General features: G+C 37.2%; 1 long non-coding RNA gene across 1 annotated transcript in view; it reads left to right on the top strand.

Moving 5' to 3' along the window:
• Positions 1–17,182, top strand: part of LOC117801936 — a 54,796-nt gene extending 37,614 nt beyond the window's left edge. The window contains exon 3 of the long non-coding RNA XR_004624789.1: positions 15,918–17,182. This is a non-coding gene — a long non-coding RNA (uncharacterized LOC117801936). The remainder of the gene's footprint in view (positions 1–15,917) is intronic.
• The last annotated feature ends 2,411 nt before the right edge of the window (positions 17,183–19,593 follow it).

Genomic DNA, 19,593 nt, shown 5'->3' with positions numbered 1-19,593 from the left:
TTGTAGATATTATATATTTTAGTTCTTGCATTTCTATTTAGCTCCTTTTAGGTTTCCATTTCTCTCCAAAAATAATTTGTCTTTTCACCAATTCTATCTGTTTTAAACCTTAAAATATTGATAATAGTTGTTTTAAAGTACTATCTCCTAATTCCAATACCTGGAATACCTGTGGGTCTGCTTCTAGTGATTGTGTTTTCTTTTGATTATAAGTCACGGGGTCCCATTTTGTCACATGTCTTATAATTTTTAATGTAATTTTGTGTAAGCTACGTTTGATGCTGAAGCATAATTTTATCTTTTTTATTTCAGAGAAAGTGCAAACCTTTTCCTGCCTCCATTAGGATGAGGGTTGGATTATTCAGATTCCTCATAGAGTTTAATTAAGATGGGCTATGCTTCAGCTTTAATTATGTTCAATATGCCTGTGATTACCTCAATTCTAAACCTCCAGATCTGCCTCTATTTTTCTATTTTTTTATTTTCCTTTTTTAAATTCATTTTTTTAAATTGACTCACAGCTTGAAACATGGAACTACAATTTTGGAAATCATGAAATGCATGACCACTAATACTCAGAAACTACATGCTCCATCTCAGAATTAACCTAGGGGTGAGGAAGCCCATCACACACTATACAAAGAGGATACTCAGAGCCACTGTGAGTTCACGGAGATGCCAGGAATCTCTCACCCCAGAGAGTGGCATTACCAAAGAATGAAATGGGATTGTACTAATTTGATCTTAGGATAAAAATGAAAGAACTGGTGTTTTCTACCACGATTGTAACTCTTCTGATCCTTCCACACAGATATGGCAAGGGAGTTTATAGAAAACTTTGAGCTGTATGGCGACTAACGTAATATAAGAAAAAATATCTTTAAATAAAAAATTAATTAATTAATTAATTAAAAAAAGAAAACTTTGAGCAAAGATCTTCCCAGATCATTATTTTCCAGGAGAAAATAAAGTATGATTAAGAGACAGGTAAAATGTTTTACCGGGGACTCCATGATTCTGTCCTCCCAAGCCAGATCTTGTCACGTTTGCATAGATGCTAAAATTATGGGCCTACAGAGATGAGGTAATGATGTTCTGTCCTTTAAATTACGAAGGTTCTTCTCACATGCACCCCACATGTCCGTCTGGGTAAGTGCCGCTTTATTCAACAGACTTAGAATCAGTGCATGGACAGGATACTAGGCAGGCTGGGGAAAGAGGCAAATTGGGTCTTAACAGTAAGATTTTTTGGTAGCTTCAGTTCTAATCAACTCCCATCGCTCAGAAGATTGTTTTCTCTATAATAGAATGAGGAAATGTTCTTGTAAGCACATTTTGTCCTTTAATTGTTGACTCATAAAAATAGTTGACTTTTTCATTTGAAATACTGAATTAATTAATTTCAGGTATGCATATTTTTTCTGAATAAACTTACTTTTATTTACTTGCCATTTCGGTTCTCAAGGAAGACATTACATTTTGTCATTTTAGAGCAGAGCATTACTAATTCATATTCCTCATGAAGGGATAAATTTTAGCTCTGGGTTTTCACTAAAAATACTGTTTTGCTCCCATCTTCATAAATCAATTAGAACTATTCTCTAACAACCCTCTAATTTAGGTTATTAAAAAATAATGTAAGTTAAGAAGAAAGTGAGGTTCTTTGTTTAAAACATTTTATCAAGAGAGTTTAACCTCACATTCCTTCAAAATATTTACCAGTATTTTCTCATGAAGATCTTTCTTGTCCCAGTTTTAATTTCACGAATTTCAAATTAATGCTGACAGAACTTAATTATGTGCTCTTGCAGTTAGGAAACTCCACATCAGAGGACAGTGGAAATGAGGCTGCAGTTACACAAAAAAATAAAGAAAACACAGTGATGATAGAAACGTCCCCTGCCTGTCTGCAGAAGACCTAAGTATATAATCTTACAGTATTTGGTGGGGAGAAAGACCGTTTTGTCTATTTATCTCTTCTCCATATATTATTCATTTTAAAAATACCCCTTCCTTTTCATTGAGCATACGCCAGAACCCGTTTCATTTAGAGGAAAATTTGGAACAGAATATTTTCATCTGTCCTGATCTCTATGCTTTGGTTTTACATTTTTTTCTAAATTATATCTTATCATGAATTTATTATAAGATAAATGGGAACTAATCTCCTTCTTCATTACTAAAATACAAAGAATATGATGTTAAATTAAAGAGGAAAAAAGAAAGACTACTTTTATGTCATTAATGGGTGGATCATGGAAACCAATTCTCATGTAGGGCTGTTTGGGTTTCCCAGTAATGACTGCTTCATATTCATGATAAAGCACCTCTGGGGTTTTCCTGTTTCTTTAGTTTGGAATAATAATTACTGTTCTCTTGATTTTTCTCAAAATCGATGTAAAAATATTGATACTATAAATACCCATGTGTCAGGGACTACCCTGAGCTGAACTTTGCAATCCTTGAAATTTGCAAAAGCAATGGATAATTCTCACCCGTGTGTTTTTTGGAAATTGCTGCTATTCATGTATTCAAATGTTCTTCAAATACCCATTTTCATTCCCTTGTAGTTGGTATATTTCACCAATGCTCTGTACACTGACATCTAGTTGGTGATGATTTTGCCTTCCCTGAGTGTGCCAGCTGTTTTTCCATAGTTCTTTCCCTGGTCCATGTGCCACAAGGTAGAGAATGTTGTCCAATAAATCCACAACCCAAACCCACATGTGTGGTGCATTGTCAATCTCACCTCCCAGATCCTTTTTTTTTCCATTTATACTTTAATTTGTAGAAGAGGATTATAATGACAACAATGAAGATGAAATTGACCTATATGATAATAACAAACCAAAATATGCCCTTTTATGTACATAAGGAAGGCACACTGTAAGTGCTGAAGATAAATCATATTATTTATACATTATCTTCATCCTAAGAAATGTGCATTTTTATGCTCATGTTGTACAGTGAAAACAGATGTGCTCATCCTTCCTTCCTTCCGCCTATAATCTGTCCCACCCACAAGGTCATTAGCCCAAACTTGCACTGGGGTCTGGCAAAGAGTTTCCTCCTTCACTACATTCTCCACTTCTCCGACCACTGGCTTGATTGCAATGACCTTAGCATTCTTCACTAGTTTACAACCCATTTGATGACACTGTGTCATATGATTATTCATGATTCAGATAATTGCAGAATGACACAATGTCTAAAGTGATTGCTTCCTTGATCAAGTTTTTAAGGGGAATCTAGCTGTGTTACCTTTCTCCTGAGGAAACCTCAGCCTTCACTATTAGTTCTAACTGCTCTTGGTGGTAATTTTTCCAAACGAATGTTCATATTTCGCTTTGACATTTCTTACTCCATTTATATTTTGTTTTGTTTGCTTCTTTCTTTTGTTTTGATTTCCTGTTTTGCCTACTTAGCCTTTCTTTCCTCTTTCACGGTGTGGCCTCTTAGAGTATGACCTGTTTCAGAAGTTTCTTTCATGCTATTTTCCCTACTATTTATGTCATTATGATCAGAACTTCAAGTCACTTTGAAGATATCTGTTTTTCTCCAGTTTTAAAATGAGATTTTTGTGCTTGGTATATTAGTCAAGCCAGGCGCCTTCTGAGCACCAAGCACTTCCCAGAGCCTTATTTGAGGAGGGTCTCCTAGGTCTGCCTGCTGATGCCTGAACTGATATTCTGTATCCTGCTCTCCTGAATCAGTGATGTGTGAGTCAGGCGGTGAGCATTGTCAAGGGCCGTTGTAAGGGACACACTAACAGAATTTCTTTTAGCTTGTTTTTATGAAATGTTCATATTCTCCAAGAATGTTTTCTAATAAAGCATAGAAATAGGTAAATACCTTTCTTTGTAATTCTAACTGACATACAAATAAAGAACGTAGATATTTGGAATGTGCACCTCAGTGATACAGTTGTGTAGGATCCAGGAAGTTTGATACACGTGGATAATTAGAGTTCAGTTCTTTTCTCTCCTGGCACTTCATGTGAGCTAATATAAGTGGGTGTTTGTGAATGCATTAAATTGTGTCGCTTTCCCTGATCAATACTCTGTGGAGAAAGGAGACCAACTTTTTTTCTCTTACTGTGGAATTCTCTGATAGAAAAAGAATATTTGCCAGTGGTTTTAGATAATGACCCACAGATACCATGATATCCAAAATGTTGAAGTAAACTCATGGCATATGCACACTCCTGACTTTCCTTAAACATTTTTTTTTCAAGCTTTTATTTAAATTCCAGTAATCATACAGTGTAATATTAGTTTCAGGTATAGAATTTAGTGATTTGGGGCGCCTTGGTGGCACAGTGGTTAAGCGTCTGCCTTTGGCTCAGGGCGTGATCCCGGCGTTATGGGATCGAGCCCCACATCAGGCTCTTCAGCTATGAGCCTGCTTCTTCCTCTCCCACTCCCCCTGATTGTGTTCCCTCTCTCGCTGGCTGTCTCTATCTCTTGTCGAATAAATAAATAAAATCTTTAAAAAAAAAAGAATTTAGTGATTCATCACTTACATACAACACCCAGTGCTCATCACAATTTAAGAAACAAAACAAATGAGCAAAGGGGGATAAGAAGAGGGGGTGCAAACCAAAGAATACACCCTTAACTATAGAGAACACACTGATGGTTATCAGAGGGGAGGTGGGTGGGAGGATGGGTTAAATAGGTGATGGGGATTAAGGAATGCGTTTGTTGTGACTTTTTTTAATCTTATGAATTGATCTGACAGTGGTAATAGAAATCATGTTCTTCTGACCAGAAGAAAAAAGATCAGGGCCTGTAAGGCCAGAGACTGTCAGAGTGAATCCAGAGGGAAGATAATCAGAGAAGCATCTCTAACTAATTCTTTGTGTGCCAGTGCGCAAGTCTAAGATTAATCCCAGACGTGTATGGGACAGTCCTAAACAAATATAAATACAAAAAGAATTGGAACAAATACAAAAAGAAGATGAAACTAAACTTACAGTATGAACCTAATAGGGGAGGTTGCCTTCTAAAACAAAACATTCTCCAGAGGGTTATAACAGGACTAAAACATAGCACAATAGTTACAAAGTCCAGGATATAATTCAAAATTACTCAAAATATAAAGAACCAGAAAATGTGACTAATACTAAGGGATAAATACATAGAAGCCGAACCCAAGATTAAAAAATGATACTGAAATGATCATATATACAAATAAGTTCTTATAAGTTATAAATTTATATTTTCTATATTATATATTATATTTATGATATGATATACTTATAAAATATAAATCTGATCCATTAGGTAAGAAAAATACACTAAAAATGAATGAAAAGGTAGTATTTTTCAGGAGAGAAACAAGTTATAAAACATAACCAAATGGAAAATTTAGAACTGAAAAATTTTACAACTGAAAATTAAAACCTTCCTCAATGGGCTCAGTAGTGATTGGAAATGACAGAAGAGGTGAAATAATCAATAAACCTGATGATCAACCAATAGAGAATCAAAGAAATTAGATCGAAAGAAGTGGACAAAGCCTCAAGATCCTACCAGACGATATCAAAAGATCTAAAGTACATTTAATTGTCATAAGAGAGGAAAAAATGGGGGAAACATTTTTGGAAAAATTAATAGCCAGAAAACTAACCAAATGTGACAAAAGATTCATTAATTTTGAAGTTCAGCAAACCCCAAACAGGATAAATACGAAGCAAATTATGCTTAGGCAAATCATAATAAAACTACTGAAACCCAAAGATAAAATATCTTGGAAGCAGCTAGAGACAGATGATACATTGATATGAGAAAGCAATTATTTGAATGACCATGGGCTTTTTCATCAGTAACAATATATATCACAAGGCAGTGAAAATATCGTTAAAGTGTTATTTTTAAAAAATCCTATTAACGCACAGCGCTACAGCCAGCAAAAATATCTTTGATTGAAGTGGAACTAAAAGAAGTATTTGCAAGCATAGTTGCTGTACAGGATGTGCTAAATAAAGTACTTCATTGTGAAGGTGTGATGCAAACTTGGACGTGTAGGACGTAAAGGATAGCACGGAAATGGTAAATGTATGGGTAACTAGAAAACACCTCTTTTATTCCTTTTCAGAATTTCTTTAAAATACACATGACTGTTTAAAAAAATTATAACACAGTGTAGTGGGGATTTTTCTGTGTAGAAATGTAATACCTCCAACAATGATGGTGGTATAAATGACCAATTTGGTATTAAACGTTTAACAGTTTACATGAAATGGTACTACATATTAATTCTAGGCAGGTTGTAAAAAGGTTAGATATGTACATTAATTTTCCTGGGATAACAATGAGGAAAATAATTCAAAGACATATTGCCAAAATTCCAATTGATAAATTAGAATACTAATGTTATAGTATTCAAATAATTTTTTAAAAAAGCAGGAGGGACATCTGGGTGGCTCATCCTGTTGAGCATACAACTCTTGGTTTCGGGTCAGGTCCTGATCTCAGGGTCAAGGGAAGGAGCCCCATGTCGGGCTCCATGCTCAGCGGGGAGTCTGCTGGAGATTCCCTCTCTTTCTCTCTATCTACCCCGCCCCACTCTCTAAAATAAATAAATCTTTTAAAAATGTCGATAATCTAAACTATAAAGTTAAAAGGCAAAGACTGACAGTGTGGATAAAGAACAAGTCCCATTGTATGTTTTCTAAAGTAGGAGCACTAAATAAGGAGTGAAAGAGATACACCTTGTAAATAGTGAGTATAAGATGTCTTATGTTGCTATTTTAATATCAGATAAAGCAAACATAAAGATGAAGCATTTACTACAATGGGAGAGATTTTTCACGATGATAAAAGCACAAAACTTTATCAGGAAGGCAGCTTGATATTGATAACAAATTACACCTAATTACAGGGCCTGAAATGCATGAGGCAAAAATAGGGGTGGGGGCGGGATGGCACCAGCGAGCTTCTTTGTCCCTGGGGAGGGGAGTTTGTACTTGCTGCTATCAGGGAAGCCCTCCCAAAAGGCATCACAAATGTTTTTAAGATTGCTGTTTTCACACTGTCTGTGTCCAGGTTGCTTGCCTGCCTGCACAGTGCACCTTGGGTTCTATCCCAGCCAGGCCAGCTGAGTTTCAAAACTCAAACTTTAGGGATCTAGGGTGGCAGAGACCTGCACTGGTCCTTTGGGGGAGGGTCTCGCTGCAACGGGACTGATGCAGGTTTGACCCAGAAGGGTGGTCACACCAGAGTGCAGGAGTATGGACTTTGGTGTAAAGCACAGCAAATAGCTGGTGTCCAGGTTAGCTGCCCTCAGCAGGTGTCTCTGCGCCTATGCTGAGGGGCAAGGGAGGAAAATAGCACCCCTGACTCCTTTGTCCCTGCATCTCTCAGATGCACTCCAAGAAGGGGGAACTATCTCTCCCAGTGCATCCCAGGGGCTCCTCATATGCTGCTGTCCACTACGGGGCTTCTGCTCTCCTCCACAGGAGCACCACAGTGCCTGCCAGGCTCAATACCAGCCACTGCACAGACTTCCGAAACTCCAGTCTTTGAACTCCACTGGCTGTAAAAACTAACAAAAATCAGCCCCTCTCATTTTCCCAGTCGATGGCTTTGGAGAAATGTTTTTCTTGTGCTCTCCCCTGTGCACTGCTCACTTACTCTCCCTCTCTCCACTTCTCCTCTCTGTGATCAGCGCTTTCCCCTCCACAGCACCCGTGATCCTTTTCTTCCCCAAATCATGTCTCTGCACCCCCTACCTCCCATGACATGGCCTCCTCTCTCCCACTAGTTGTGCAGTTTATTCTGTCAGTCCTTGGGTCAATTTCTTGGGTATTCGGAATTGATATTTATCTAGCTGTGTTGGAGGGATGAGGCAGGGTCTTCATACTTCTCTGCCATCTTAGCTCTGCCAAACGCTATTTCATTGTTTTTTTAGTTATAATTAGTATACGATATTATGTTAGCTTGAAGTACAATATGGTGTGTCAGTGTTTACGTACAATATGACATGATCACTATGATAAATCTTGCTACCATCTGTTACTATATAAAGTTATTACAATATTTTTAACTATCTTCTCCACACTGTACATAGTATTCCCATGTCTAATTTATTTTATAACTGGAAGTTTGTACCTTTTAATCCTTTTTCCCTATTTTGCCAATCTCCACCCTCTCGTCTCTGGCATCAGCAGATAGTTCTCTGTATCTATAAGTCCTTTTCTGTTTTATTTGTTCCTTTGTTTTGCTTTTAGATTCCACATGTAAGTGAAATCATAAGGTATTTGGTCTTTCTCTGACTTATTTCACTTAGCATAATACCCTGTAGGTCCATCCATGTTGTTGCAAATGGCAGGATTTCATTCTTTTTATGGCTGAGTAATATTCCATTATATAAATATATACCACATCTTTTAATCCATTCATCTATTGATGGATATGGGTTCTTCCATATCTTGGCTATTATAAATAATGCTGCAATGAACGTAGAGATGCATATATTTTTCAAATGAGTATTTTCATTTTTTCAGACAAATACCCAGAGGTGGAAGTGCTGGGTCATAGGGAAGTTCCATTTTTAATTTTTGAGCTCCCTCCATACTGTTTTCCATAGTGGCTATACCAATTTACATTTCTACCGACAGTGTATGAGGTTCCCTTTTCTGCATATCCTTGCCAACACTTATTATTTTTCGTCTTTTTGTCTCATACTAATTTGACAGGTGTGAGGCAGTATTTCATTGTGGTTGTGATTTGTATTTCCCTGGAAATTAGTGATGTTGAGCATCTTTTCATGTACCTGTTGACCATCTGTAATGTCTTCTTTGGGAAAATGTCTATTCAAGTCCTGTGTCCAACTTTTAATTGGATTATTTGTGAGGGGTTTTTTATATTGAGTTATGTGAGTTCTTAATATATTTGAGGTATTAACCCCTTATTGGTTATATTATTTTCTAATATCGTCTCCCATTCAGTAGGTTGCCTTTTTGTTTTGTTGGTGGTTTCCTTCATTGTACAGAAGCTTTTTAGTTTGATGTACTCCTATTTGCTTATTTTTGCTTTTGCTTCCCCTTGCCTGAGGAGACAGATCCAAAAAAATATTCCTCAGACCAATGTCCAAGAGTTTACTGCCTGTAGTTTTTTCCAAGAACTTTATGGTTTGTGGTCTTCATTTAAGCCCTTAATCCATTTTGAGTTTATTTTTGTTTATAGTGTAAGATAGTGGTCCAGTTTTATTCTTTTGCATATGGCTGTCCAGATTTCCTAATACCATTTATTAAAGAGATTGTCTTTTCTCCAGTGTATATTTTTTGCTCATTTTTTAAAGATTAATCAACTACGTAAGCATGAGTTTCTTTGTGGACTCCATTCTGTTCTGTTGATCTATTTTTGTTCCAATGCCATTCTATTTTGATTACTATAGCTTTGTAGTATAGTTTGAAATCTGGCACTGTGATAAATCTAGCTTTGTTCTTCTTTCTTAAGATTGCTTTGACTCAGTGTGGAGGTTCCTCAAAAAGTTAAAAACAGAGCTACCCTATGACCCAGTAACTGCACTGCTGGGTATTTACCCCAAAGATACAGATGTAGTGAAAAGAAGGGCCACATGCACCCCAATGTTCATAGCAGCATTGTCCAATACCCAAACTGTGGAAGGAGCCAAGATGCCCTTCAACAGACGAATGGATAAAGAAGATGCAATCCATATATACAATGGAATATTACTCAGCCATCAGAAAGGATGAATACCCACTATTTGCATTGATGTGGATGGAACTGGAGGAGATTATGCTAAGTGAAATAAGTCAAGCAGAGAAAGACAATTATCATATGGTTTCACTTACACGTGGAACATAAGGAATAGCATGGAGGACATTAGGAGAAGGAAGGGGAAAACGAAGGGGGGGATATCAGAGCGGGAGATGAACCATGAGAGACTATGGACTCCAGGAAACAAACTGAGGGTTTCAGAGGGAAGGGGGTGGGGGATGGGTGAGCCCAGTGATGGATATTAAGGACATGTATAGCATGAAGCACTGGGTGTTATAAGCAAACAATGAATCATGGAACACTACATCAAAAACTAAGGATGTACTGTATGGTGACTAACATACCATAATAAAATTTAAAAAAAAATTGCTTTGACTATTTAGGGTATTTTGTGGTTCCATACAAATTTTAGGATTATTTGTTCTAGTTCTGTGAAAAATGCCATTGGTATTTTAATAGGGATTGCATTGGATCTGTAAATTTGCTTTGGGTAGTATGGGAATTTTAACAGTACTTCTTGCAATCTGTGAGCACAATATATCTTTCCATTTATTTGTGTTATCTTCAGCTTCTTTTATCGTGTCATAGTTTTCAGAGTACAGGTCTTTCACCTCCTTGGTTAAATTTATTCCTAGGTATTTTATTCTTTTTGATGAAATTGTAAATGGGATTGTTTTCTTTTCTTGAAAAAAATTTTTGAGTATAGTTGACACACAATGTTATGTGAATGTTAAGTGTACAGGATATAGTGATTTGACAAGTTTATATGTTATGCCATACTCACCACAAGTGTAGCTAATGGATTGTTTTTTGGATTTCCCTTTTTGATAGTTCATTGTTAGTGTATGGAAGTGCAACAGATTTATCTATATTAATTTTGTAACTTTACTGAATTCATTTATTGGTTTTAATAGTATTTTTGTGTAGTCTTTAGGAATTTCTATATACAGTATTATGTTGTCTGCAAATAATGACGGTTTTACTTCTTTTCCAATTTGAATGCCTTTTATATCTTTTTCTTGTCTGATTGTTGTAGCTAGGACTTCCACTACTATGTTGAATAAAAGTGACAAAAGTGGGCATCCTTGTCTTGTTCCTGATCTTAGAGGAAAGCTTTCAGCTTTTCACTGTTGAGTATGATGTTAGCTGTGGGCCTGTCATTTATGACCTTGATTGTGTTGAGGTGTATTTCCTCTATACCCACTTTGTTGAGAGTTTTTATCTTAAATGGATGTTGAATTTTGTCAAATGCCTTTTCAGCATCTGTTGATATGAGCGTGTGATTTTTGTACCTCTTTTTGTTAATGTGGGGTGTCATGTTGATTGATTCGTGGATCTTGAAAAAAAACCCTAAAATATGCCAGAGCGCTCAGTTCTTCTTTACAAGTGCTGTCCTCAGGGGAAACTAGTTAAACAGAGGAGATAAACTTCTAGGGTATTATCAAAGCCTAACTGACCTAGATAAGGAAAATGCCCAACTCCAGCTCACTTGATCCATCCTGTCCCCACTTCAGGAGGGAGAAAAACACTGAAAACCACTTGTAAGGTTCACAGTCCAGAAGCATGGACTCACTAAAAGACTGAGATCTAATCATAGACATATAGAATGACTCCCCTGCTCTCACACCACCACATTCCTAAAGGGGTGGTTTACATCAGTTCCTTTTTTTAATTGAAATATGTTTGACGTATAACATTATGTAAATTTAAGATGTACAACATGCTAATTTGATACATTTCTATATATATGATTGCCATTATAGTAATAATTAGCAGCATTCTTATGTATGTAATTATCCTTGTTTTAGTCTCTTAGTAAATTTCTTGATTACAATACAATGTTGTCTGTATCCACTATGCTGTGGGTTAGGGTTCTAGGGCTTATTTACTACCTGTTGTAAGTTTGTATCTTTAAACAACATCTGTCTTGTATCTACTGAGAAGATCATGTGATTTTTATCATTCACTCTGTAATGTATATCACATTTATTGATTTCTGTATGTTGGACCATCCTTATATCACAGGGATAATCCCACTTGATCATGGTGTCTGATCCTTTTAATGTGCTGTTGAATTCAGTTTATTAGTATTTTATTGAGGATTTTTGCATTTTGTGTTCATCAGGGAGACTACCCTGTGATTTTCTTTTGCAGTGTCTTTGTCTGGCTTTGGTATCAGTTAATGGTGCGCTCAGTTTGGAAGTGTTCCCTCTTCAATTTTTTGGAAGAGTTTGAGAAGAATTGGTCTGTTTCTTTCTTGATGTTCTCTATTTGGGGGGTATAATTCTTACTTTAGTTTTTAAATGTCGTGTCCTTTAATTATTTATCTATATTTAAAATAGCTGACATAAAGCCTGTACCTAAAAAGTCAAATACATGTATTTCCTCAGGGACTGCCTATTAATTGCTGTCTGTTTTCCTACATACGGGTCATCCTTTCTTTTTTCTTTTCCCTTTTCTTCATTTCTCATAATTTATTGCTGAAAAGTGAACAATTTAAATAATATAATGTAGCAGTCCTAGAAACCAAAATTCTCCCCTTTACCAGAAATACTTTGTTACTATTGCTTGTTTTTTATTTTGTGTTTCATTTCTTTTTTACTGGCTTTTCTTTTTTTTTTAATATTTTATTTATTTATATGACAGAGAGACCGCCAGCAAGAGAGGGAACACAAGCAGGGGGAGTGGGAGAGGAAGAAGCAGGCTCCCAGTGGAGGAGCCCGATGTGGGGCTCGATCCCAGGTCACGCCCTGAGCCGAAGGCAGATGCTTAACGACTTAGCCACCCAGGCGCCCCTTTACTGGCTTTTCTAAACTAATTTGTGTTTTTTTGGTGTTTTTTTTTTTTTCATGTGTAGCCATTGCAGTCTCTGTTAGTTAATTTAGTGGCCAATTGTGTTTGGACAGAGATTATCCTAAATGCCTGGAACTTATGTTTCTCAGTCTTTACTAAGTGGTTATGTGTGCATATTGGGGCATGTACTCAATGGTTATCCTCTGCTGAGTTGATAACTCTGCCACAACGTTCCTTTCTAGCCTGCAAAGTGCCTCAGGGTCAGAGGCAAGAACTTATGGACCAAGGTCTTTTCTGAATATGTGCCTAGACCTGGGCATACACACATTGTTATTCATGCATATGGCTTTCTAGATACCTGTAATGTGTTTGGAGCTTTTCAAAGTCACTATAGACATTTCATACTACAGCTTTTTCTTTAAGCTTTTGGTTATTGTTTGCCCCAACTTTAATTCACTACCTCAGAAAGTTGCTAAGCGAAGCCATTATCTCTAAATATTTTTGACACATACCCTTTAGGAAGGGTCTTTTCTCACTAGAAAAGTTCAGAGTCAGGTCAAATAAAAGCAGTTTTGCAGGTGGAGTCTTTCAGAGAACCATTAGGTTAAATGTTGATAATTCTCTGAGAATGATGTTTTGAAGGCACTCCAATCCCATTTGTCCCTTCTGGCACCAGACTCCTGGATTACTATGGTTTGGGGCTGTTGGCTTTCAAGGCTACTATAGAGGTAGGAAGAGGACATGGGAGCAAGAAAAATTTAAACTCTATCAAGCTTGCTGTTCTTACTGAGAGTCAGCCATTTTTTTGAATAAATGTTCTTTGGATTGTTACAAGCCTCTGATTAATTTCCAGAGTTTTCAGAATTTATTTTGACAGTATTTGCTACTTTTCTCTTTGCTTTTAGGAAGAGGGAAATTTTCAGACGTCCTTTTCTGTACTTTTCACTGGCATCACTCCCTCTCTAGCATCTTGCTAAATATTCTTGACCTGGGTCAAAATATAACCTGAGTGACACATACTAACTTGCATTTCACTCGTGAATATCATGCACCTTGAAATAACTGTCTATATGAATGATAATATCTTTTAAAATTTTTTCCCTAAGTTTCCTGAATTTTCCTAGAATTTCCTAAATTCTCGGAGGGATACATGTTGATTTGTGATTCTTGGCAACTTACAAGTCTTGGTTCAGGTTACCAGCTCTCAGTCCGGTTGTCTGCAATCATCGTATAACTCTTAATCAACATGCAAGTAGTTTTCCATTTGGTGTGTCCCACCATGTTCCTCAAATAATCAATTCTTGTGATACATGTCATGCAATTCTTAGTATAAATAGAATCCATTACAACTATTATGGATAGTTTGAGAGTTTTTTTATAACATCTCAAGAACTCTCAAAACTCAGTAAAACCAGAAAAAAAGAGAATGTCATCCTTATTTCTGGAAGAATGGTGTCATCAGAGTAGAATCCGATTTGCCTATGTCACATCAAATCCATTCATCTAATTACTGTGGCCAGAGCAATGGAGAACTTTTGTTGTCCAGGCCTGTGTGATATGTCATCACCTCTGCTAATGGCTAGACAATGTCAGCACTAAACAAGCAAAGAAATGAATCTCCCATCAGAGAGACTGATTCTCTTGCTAGAAAAATTGAGAGACCATAGTTGGGGGCAAAAACAAAATATGAACTATACCACCTATGTGCCACTATGCAATGTTTCATAAAAATAATTCTAGGGGCGGGGCGCCTGGGTGGCACAGCGGTTAAGCGTCTGCCTTCAGCTCAGGGCGTGATCCCGGCCTTATGGGATCAAGCCTCACATCAGGCTCCTCTGCTGTGAGCCTGCCTCTTCCTCTCCCACTCCCCCGATTGTGTTCCCTCTCTCGCTAGCTCTCTATCTCTGTCAAATAAATAAATAAAATCTTTAAAAAAAATAATTCTAGGGGCACCTAGCTGGCTCAGTCAGTAGAGCATGTGACCCTTGAATTTGAGGTCATGAATGTGACTCCCACAATGGGTGTAGAGATTACTAAAATAAAGAAATAAACTAAAAAAAATTTTTAAAAACAATTCTAATATATTTAGTCCTAAATTTGTAGCTGTTGGATCATTACATATAGTGCCTCCTAAATCAGTGTGAGGTAAGCATAACAATTCTCATTTACACGAAAAATAGGTATCAGGATAAATGGGAAATATCAAGTATCCTATATGATTTTTATGTACTTGGAGAAAAGCTGAAAAATCACATTAGAGTATTTGAGGAGTCACTGGAGTGGCTCTTTTTGTTTATGCAAATGTTATTCAAATATTCTTCTCCTGCCCTAGACAGTGTAATAGATCCCTAAGTGTTTTAATGAATACAGACCCTTTATCAGATTACTTGGAATGCATGTACCTGAAAATAGAGGACAATTTTTGCATGAGACAGTCACACGGTTCTACAGCAGAGGGCAGTAAGAAATCCAACAATGTCACTTGAGAGAAAACATCATGGGAATAAATCATGGTGGACCAGTGTTGTGCTACCGAAATTAGTTGACAGGAAGTGAACCCAAATCTTCAAGGGTAAACACTCTATGAATACAAAAACCTTAGCTAATATAATCTTGAACAGCTCTTAATATTTTTTTCCAAAAACTTTATTAGTATGAAAACTAGAAAGGAAGACAAAAGATTCAACCATTTCAAAGAGGGCTTTAAGTGAGAAAATTAAAACAGTCAGAAAAACAAATGTTTACATACCTAGTTAGACTAAATGTGGAACACTGAGACTGTAGTTTTTTTAAAAAGTACCATAAACCATCAAGTACCTATAGGTGGTATGGACTAACTCAGACTATGACAAGTAAGAACCACCTCAAAGGTCTGCTCTTGCTTCCCCTGATCAGAAATATGAAAATCTTGCATTGTCTCAGATAAGGTTATGGTTAAACTATTCTGTACTTGACAACATGTATCAAAATGAATAGATTTGGGGTGCCTGGGCGGCTCAGTCGGTTAAGCATTTGCCTTCAGTTCAGGTCATGATCTCCAGGTCCTAGGATCAAGCCCCACATCAGGCTTCCTGCTCAGGTGCGAGTCTGCTTCTTTCTCTTTCTCTCCCTCTGCCTCTCCCCACCTCTTGCTCTCTCTCTCTCTCTAATAAGAAAATAAAATCTTTATTAAAAAATGAATAGGTTTAACAGTAAGAGCATACCTCCATATAATTTAATTAACTGAGCATATCATGTATGCCATGAATATTCATTTGGAAGCCAGTGAATTCATTTATCTTAAGAGAAATTATCTGTCACTCAATAATCAAACAATTATTTTCCTTCCCAAAATGATTTTAAGAACATGGTTATTTGTTTCTCGGTCCTAATTAGCACAAAAGGACTGATGGTGAGTGACATAGCCATCGGCCACAAGAATCTGTACGTGAAGATGAACCGGGTCATTGTACCACACCGTTCTTGAGAAGGAGACAATGCAATCCAAAAAGTACATGACCACAAAGAAACCCATGAGCAACAGAATGGTTTTGGTGGCACCTTTTCCCAGGGATGCTTTTGAAGAAAGGCTGGTGCAATAAAGATGCTGGGTCTGCCTCAGCATCTCATGTCTATACAAGAGAATTACCATGTACCCACTTGAGAGGGCCATGAGCCCTATAAAGACGACATCCTGGAAGGTGAACAGTGTGAAAAATATTTGCCTGAGGAAGCAATCTTGGGGCCAAAGAGAACAGGATTCAAACAGAAGACGGGCAGAGGTCACGTTAGGAGTAGAAACAGTGGACATTATGAAGCAACTACTAACAAACATATTGTAGACCCATAGGGGGAAAAATGAACACTGGCTCTGATGTGAGGATTTATGTTTGAACTTTGCCAAACAGGAGCTTCTGGGCTGAGGATGATGGCCTGGAGGACACTCAGCAGGCAGGTGGCACAAATGGAGAGGTCCCTCATCAACTTATGCAAGTAGACAAATGATTTACAACTTTGAAGTCATTCCAAAACCTTGGAGACCCCAAAATGCCTGTAGCCACAAAACCCACTGTTATCAGCATCACTGTATGAATTAAGGCCAACTGAATGATAGGTCAGTGGGCTTCGGCTTGTTTTTAAGAAGTAATATGAGGATGTGGAAGAGAAGAAGGACATTATTGGCTGAGATCCTAATGCCAGCTTCCAAGAAAAAGACATTTTTATGGCAATAACATCATGAAATTTGTTGTTTTCACCCATATTTATGGGGAAAAGAAGTATATTGTAAATAACTGAAGAGAAAAACAAGAAAAATGATCTTTCTCACAAATCCTTACCTTCATCAATCTCAACCAACACTACTGCTGTCACCACCATAAGTGGGTTAATCCTGATGACTCCTTTTCCCTTTCAATACTCAAGCTCACCATCATACCATCCCGGAAGCCATCCCCACCCTCTCCCACCATGGAAAGTCCCACCGCTTCCCAATAATGGCTGGATTATGTATATCATCACTGGGTTTCCACAGTGCTAGAGTTTTCCTCTACATTAAAAGTTGCCATAAATATACCTTGGCTAATTGAATTTAAATTACAAAAAGAACAAACCTTAGAATAACATGCAAGTAAGAAAACAAAACAAAAAATAATAAAAGTTGTCATAAAACTGAATGGGAAGAAATCAGAGAGGGAGACAAACCATGAGAGACTCTTGACTTTGGGAAATAAACTGAGGTTTGTGAAAGGAAGGTGGGTAGGGGGATGGGGTAATTGGGTGATGGACATTAAGGAGGGCATGTGATATGATGAGCACTGGGTATTGTACATAACTAATGAATCACTGAACATTACATCAAAACCTAATGGTGTACTATATGTTGGTTAACTGAATTTGAATTAAAAAAGTTAAAGTTGCCATATTTTGTGGAAAGCATTTCTTTATTTTTACCTTATTTTTCAGTTTTTCTAAAGGCAGGGACAGTATCTTGTGTCTGCATCATCTTGATCAAGTACTGAATACATATTAAGAGCTCTATAATTTTGGGTGAATTTGAATGATGATTGCAGAAAAGTGGAAATATGACCCTCCCAAAGAGTATCGACCGGATAGCCTACCACATAGTTGTTATCTCAGTGCTATCTCTATTCTGCTGTTTTTTTATTGCCAAACAATTATTCTTAATACATAACAGACCAAATGCTGATAAGTGGGTTCTGATGTCAGACTGCTTCCATGTCCATCCTTGATCTGCAAGTTACTAAAAGTGTATCTTGAGCAGTCAACACATCTGAGCCCCATTTACCTCCTCTATAAAATATGGAAAATCCTGTTACCTTCACCTTAGAGATGTTATGAATATAAAAAAGATTAAAATACCAAGCATGGGAGCATTTCTGGCACATAATCACCATAAAAATATTAACTATTATTTTTATGATTGTGTAGTTCTCTGTACATATGACATGAGATTAACAACTCAGTTCTCTTAAGGATTTCTTAAAATTGTCCCTGCCAAAAGGAGAGAGGAGACATAACTACCAAAATAGTAAATTCATTTAACAACCTCTGTTCGCAGGGTTCTGATGACATTTTAAGTCTTTTCACTGAGTCCCCAAAGATAATTATATAGCTTACAGATTTCAATTCTCGTGCAAGAAAAAAAAACTAGTTTAAGCAGAGTCAAATTCCTGATCATTAGCTGGAATGCATTCAAAATTTCTTTTCTGTCCATTCTTAGCCATGTGGTACCATGTGGTAAATATAACCACAACTTAACTAGATTTCGAGTCATTTCTTTTTAAGGTTTTAATTAGAAAATAGGTATCCATCCCCACCCTGAAAGACAGCTCTCCTAGATGTCCAAGATTTCATGCCTCCTTCAAGTGAGCAATAATATTTCTCTAAAGTCATGGGGCTCATGAGTAAAATCTTACTAGAAAATTTTGTGAGAAACTACACATGGACTATTTCCCTGTGGAATGCAGGTATGTGCCTTAATTCAAGCCTTATAAATAGGAGGTACATAACATTGTGAAATGGGTCCAGATACATTCTTGCATGTTTGTCATCTGAAAACCAAGAATGTAAGGCTAACTTTTCACAGCTACTTAGAGCATTGTGGTTGGTTCTACAAGGTAAATGATTAAGGGGAATCAGAAATGTTAAGAAGCTGTGAACATGGGATAACACTTATGAACTGAGGCCCAGGTAGATACTTGATTTGAAACATTCGGAAAATTTGGATTTTCTAAAATGAAAATCGCATAGTAGCATTAGAAATAGTTAACCTAGGGGTGCCTGGGTGGCTCAGTTGGCTAAGCGTGTGACTCTTGATTTCGGCTCCGCTCGTGATCTTAACTGATTGGGTCACCCAGGCGCCCCTGAGCTAAATAAGTGCTGGGTCCTCTCTTAGCCATGCTTCATGATGCCAACCATCTAAATTGCACGCCCTGGATGACTCTGCCATCTGCAAGATGATCTGAGAGACCTTCCTCAAATAAGGCACTGAGGCATGGTTGATAGTGAGATGGTACCTAACTCACCTACTATAACAAGCAAAAAATCTCATTTTATACCCTGGAGAAAACAAGCTGCACTTAGGGAGACTAGAGGTTTGAGTATAATGAGATAGATCACAGAGATTATTAACTCAGTTCTCTTAAGGATTTGTGGAGATGCCACATTGTGAAAGAGGAGAGAAAGACTTCATGAGCAAGTTAGGAAAAACAAAACATAATGGAATAAGAAATGTCAAATGGAAATGGGAGCATTCACTTTGAAAATTCACCACCAGGAGCTCTTCTAGTTAATAGTGAAGGCTGGGGTACCCCAGGCAACTAGTAACACACAATTAAGATTCCCTTTAATACTCTGACCAAGGAAACATTGGCTTTAGACATTGTGTCATCCTGCAATTACCTGTATCATGGATAATCATGTCATACATATATCATTAAATGGACCATGAACTAGTGAAGGTTGCTAAAGTCAATGCACTGGAGCCAACGGTCAGAAGAGAAGTGGAGAGTGCAATGGAGGGAGGAAACCCCTTCCCAGAGCCCAGTGAAAG

This window comes from Ailuropoda melanoleuca, chromosome 4 (genome assembly GCF_002007445.2).
Source record: "Ailuropoda melanoleuca isolate Jingjing chromosome 4, ASM200744v2, whole genome shotgun sequence".
Taxonomy (NCBI): Eukaryota; Metazoa; Chordata; class Mammalia; order Carnivora; family Ursidae; genus Ailuropoda; species Ailuropoda melanoleuca.
This window is presented reverse-complemented; position numbering and strand designations above follow the sequence as displayed.